Genomic DNA, 5,886 nt, shown 5'->3' with positions numbered 1-5,886 from the left:
TCTCTCTCCCTCTCTCTCTCTCTCTCTCTCTCTCTCTCTCTCTCTCTCTCTCTCTCTCTCTCTCTCTCTCTCTCTCTCCCTCTCTCTCTCTCTCTCTCTCTCTCTCTCTCTCTCTGTCTCTTTCACCTTATCTCTCTCTCTCTCTCTCTCTCTCTCTCTCTCTCTCTCTCTCTCTCTCTCTCTCTCTCTCTCTCTCTCTCTCTCTCTCTCCAACTCTGTATTACTCCCCCTGTCTCTCTCTCTCTGTTTTTATTTCCACCTCTCTCTCTCTCTGTCCCTCTCTCTCTCTCTCTCTCTCTCTCTCTCTCTCTCTCTCTCTCTGTCCCTCTCTCTCTCTCTGTCCCTCTCTCTCTCTCTGTCCTCTCTCTCTCTCTGTCCCTCTCTCTCTCTCTCTCTGTCCTCTCTCTCTCTCTCTCTCTCTCTCTCTCTCTCTCTCTCTCTCTCTCTCTCTCTCTCTCTCTCTCTCTCTCTCTCTCTCTCTCTCTCTCTCTCTCTCTCTCTCCCTCTCCCCTGACCTATTTTCTGGTTAATCACTCCTTCCTCTGCTTAAGGAAAGAGAAACCTCAAGGTCACATGCTATTGATTACACACACACACACACACACACACACACACACACACACACACACACACACACACACACACACACACACACACACACACACACACACACACACACACACACACACACACACACACACACACACACACACACACACACACACACACACAGCTATGCCTTACGATACTTGGAAAGACTTTGTGGAGATCCTAACCCTAACCCTAACCCCACTAACCCTAATCCTAACCCTAAACCTTAACCCATTTACATTTACATTTACATTACATTTAAGTCATTTAGCAGACGCTCTTATCCAGAGCGACTTACAAATTGGTGCATTCACCTTATGACATCCAGTGGAACAACCACTTTACAATAGTGCATCTAAATATTTTAAGGGGGGGGGGGGTGAGAAGGATTACTTTATCCTATCCTAGGTATTCCTTAAAGAGGTGGGGTTTCAGGTGTCTCCGGAAGGTGGTGATTGACTCCGCTGTCCTGGCGTCGTGAGGGAGTTTGTTCCACCATTGGGGAGCCAGAGCAGCGAACAGTTTTGACTGAGCTGAGCGGGAACTGTACTTCCTCAGTGGTAGGGAGGCGAGCAGGCCAGAGGTGGATGAACGCAGTGCCCTTATTTGGGTGTAGGGCCTGATCAGAGCCTGGAGGTACTGAGGTGCCGTTCCCCTCACAGCTCCGTAGGCAAGCACCATGGTCTTGTAGCGGATGCGAGCTTCAACTGGAAGCCAGTGGAGAGAGCGGAGGAGCGGGGTGACGTGAGAGAACTTGGGAAGGTTGAACACTAGACGGGCTGCGGCGTTCTGGATGAGTTGTAGGGGTTTAATGGCACAGGCAGGGAGCCCAGCCAACAGCGAGTTGCAGTAATCCAGACGGGAGATGACAAGTGCCTGGATTAGGACCTGCGCCGCTTCCTGTGTGAGGCAGGGTCGTACTCTGCGGATGTTGTAGAGCATGAACCTACAGGAACGGGCCACCGCCTTGATGTTAGTTGAGAACGACAGTTTGTTGTCCAGGATCACGCCAAGGTTCTTAGCGCTCTGGGAGGAGGACACAATGGAGTTGTCAACCGTGATGGCGAGATCATGGAACGGGCAGTCCTTCCCGGGAGGAAGAGCAGCTCCGTCTTGCCGAAGTTCAGCTTGAGGTGGTGATCCGTCATCCACACTGATATGTCTGCCAGACATGCAGAGATGCGATTCGCCACCTGGTCATCAGAAAGGGGAAAGGAGAAGATTAATTGTGTGTCGTCTGCATAGCAATGATAGGAGAGACCATGTGAGGTTATGACAGAGCCAAGTGACTTGGTGTATAGCGAGAATAGGAGAGGGCCTAGAACAGAGCCCTGGGGGACACCAGTGGTGAGAGCGCGTGGTGAGGAGACAGATTCTCGCCACGCCACCTGGTAGGAGCGACCTGTCAGGTAGGACGCAATCCAAGCGTGGGCCGCGCCGGAGATGCCCAACTCGGAGAGGGTGGAGAGGAGGATCTGATGGTTCACAGTATCGAAGGCAGCCGATAGGTCTAGAAGGATGAGAGCAGAGGAGAGAGAGTTAGCTTTAGCGGTGCGGAGCGCCTCCGTGATACAGAGAAGAGCAGTCTCAGTTGAATGACTAGTCTTGAAACCTGACTGATTTGGATCAAGAAGGTCATTCTGAGAGAGATAGCGGGAGAGCTGACCAAGGACGGCACGTTCAAGAGTTTTGGAGAGAAAAGAAACCCTAACCCTATTCCTAACCCTAAACCTAAACCTTCTCCACAAACCTAGTCCTAACCCTAAACCTTAACCCCTATCCCTAATCCTAACCCTGATCCTAAACCTAAACCCTAATCCTAATCCTAAACCTTATCCACTAACCCTAAACCTTAACCCCTAACCCTAATCCTAACCCTAAACCTTATCCACTAACCCTAGTCCTAACCCTAAACCTTAACCCCTATCCCTAATCCTAACCCTAAACCCTTAACCTTAAACCCTAATCCTAATCCTAACCCAAAACCTTTACCCCTGACCCTAATCCTAACCCTAAATCTTAACCCCTAACCATAATCCTAACCCTAAACCTTATCCACTAACCCTAGTCCTAACCCTAAACCTTAACCCCTATCCCTAATCCTAACCCTAAACCCTTAACCTTAAACCCTAATCCTAATCCTAACCCAAAACCTTTACCCCTGACCCTAATCCTAACCCTAAACCTTAACCCCTAACCATAATCCTAACCATAAACCTTAACCCATAACCCTAATCCTAACCCTAAACCCCTAACCCTAACCCTAAACCTTAACCCCTAACCCTAATCCTAACCCTAAACCTTAACCCATAACCCTAATCCTAACCCTAAACCCCTAACCCTAACCCTAAACCTTAACCCCTAACCCTAATCCTAACCCTAAACCTTAACCCCTAACCATAATCCTAACCCTAAACCTTAACCCCTAACCATAATCCTAACCCTAAACCTTAACCCCTAACCCTAACCCTAATCCTAACCCTAACCCTAACCCTAATCCTAACCCTAACCCTAACCCTAACCCTAACCCTAATCCTAACCCTAAACCTTAACCCCTAACCATAATCCTAACCCTAAACCTTAACCCCTAACCCTAACCCTAATCCTAACCCATAACCCTAACCCTAACCCTAACCCTTTTACTCAAGTATGAAGAGGGTACTTATTCCACCACTAACCCTAATCCTAACCCTAAACATTAACCCCTATCCCTAATCCTAAACCTTAACCATAAATCCTGACCCTAATCCTAACCCTAAACCTTAACCCCTAACCATAACCCTAACTCTAACTCTAACTCTAACCCTAACCCTAACCTTAACCTTAACCCCTAACCCTAACCTTAACCTTAACCCTAACCCTAATCTTAACCTTAACCCTTAACCCTAACCCTAACCTTAACCTTAACCCTTAACCCCTAACCCTAACCCTAACCTTAACCTTAACCTTAACCTTAACCTTAACCTTAACCCCTAACCCTAACCTTAACCCCTAACCCTAACCCTAACCCTAACATTAACCTTAACCTTAACCTTAACCCTAACACTAACACTAACCTTAACCTTAACCTTAACCTTAACCCTAACCCTGACCCTTAACCTAACCCCTAACCTAACCCCAACCTCAACCCCAACCCCAAACCTAACCCTAACCTAACCCTAAACCTAACCGCATCCCCAACACTAAATCTAAACCTAACCCTCAACCTAACCTCAACCTAAACCCCTAACCCCCTAACCCCTAACCCTAAACCGAACCCCAACCCAAACGACAACCCTAAACCTAACCCTAAACCTAACTCCAACCCGAACCCCAAACCTAAACCTAACCCCAACCCTAACCCTAACCCCTAACATACTGTTATTACATACCCATTACATACTGTTATTACATACTGTTAATACATACCCATTACAACTGTTATTAAACTGTTAACATACTGTTATTACATACTGTTATTACATACTCATTACATACTGTTATTACATACTGTTATTACATATTGTTATTACATACTCATTACATACTCTCATTACATACTGTTATTACATACTCATTACATACTGTTATTACATACTGTTATTACATATTGTTATTACATACTCATTACATACTCTCATTACATACTGTTATTACATACTCTCATTACATACTTTCATTACATACTGTTATTACATACTCTCATTACATACTCTCATTACATACTGTTATTACATACTGTTATTACATACTGTTATTACATACTCATTACATACTCTCATTACATACTCTCATTACATACTGTTATTACATACTGTTATTACATATTGTTATTACATACTCTCATTACATACTGTTATTACATACTACATACTGTTATTACATACTGTTATTACATACTGTTATTACATACTCTCATACTGTTTACATACTCTCATTACATACTCTCATTACATATACTCATTTATTGATTATTACATACTGTTATTACATACTGTTATACATACATACATACTGTTATTACATATTACATACTGTTATTACATACTGTTATTACATACTACATTATTACATACTGTTATTACATACTGTTATTACATACTGTTATTACATACTCATTACATACTGTTATTACATACTGTTATTACATACTGTTATTACATACTGTTATTACATACTGTTATTACATACTGTTATTACATACTCATTACATACTGTTATTACATACTGTTATTACATACTGTTATTACATACTGTTATTACATACTCTCATTACATACTGTTATTACATACTGTTATTACATACTGTTATTACATACTGTTATTACATACTGTTATTACATACTGTTATTACATACTGTTATTACATACTGTTATTACATACTGTTATTACATACTGTTATTACATACTCTTATTACATACTGTTATTACATACTGTTATTAGATTATTACATACTGTTATTACACTGTTACTGATTATTACATACTGTTATTACATACTGTTATTACATACTCATTACATACTGTTATTACATACTGTTAATACATACTGTTATTACATACTGTTATTAGATACTGTTATTACATACCCATTACATACTGTTATTACATACTGTTAATACATACTGTTATTACATACCCATTACATAAAGTTATTACATACTGTTATTACATACTGTTATTACATACTGTTATTACATACTGTTATTACATACTGTTATTAGATACTCTCATTACATACTGTTATTACATACTGTTATTACATACTGTTATTACATACTGTTATTACATACTGTAATTACATACTGTTATTACATACTGTTAATACATACTGTTATTACATACTCATTACATACTGTTATTACATACTGTTAATACATACTGTTATTACATACTGTTATTAGATACTGTTATTACATACTGTTATTACATACTGTTATTACATACTCATTACATACTGTTATTACATACTGTTAATACATACTGTTATTACATACTGTTATTAGATACTGTTATTACATACTGTTATTACATACTGTTATTACATACTGTTATTACATACTGTTATTTAATTACATACTGTTATTACATACTGTTATTACATACTAGATACTCATTACATACTGTTATTACATACTGTTATTACATACTGTTATTACATACTGTTATTACATACTGTTATTACATACTGTTATACATACTGTTATACTGTTATTACATACTGTTAATACTGTTATTACATACTGTTATTACATACTGTTATTACATACTGTTATTACATACTGTTATTACATACTGTTATTACATACTGTTAT

This window comes from Oncorhynchus gorbuscha, linkage group LG24 (genome assembly GCF_021184085.1).
Source record: "Oncorhynchus gorbuscha isolate QuinsamMale2020 ecotype Even-year linkage group LG24, OgorEven_v1.0, whole genome shotgun sequence".
Taxonomy (NCBI): domain Eukaryota; kingdom Metazoa; phylum Chordata; class Actinopteri; order Salmoniformes; family Salmonidae; genus Oncorhynchus; species Oncorhynchus gorbuscha.
This window is presented reverse-complemented; position numbering follows the sequence as displayed.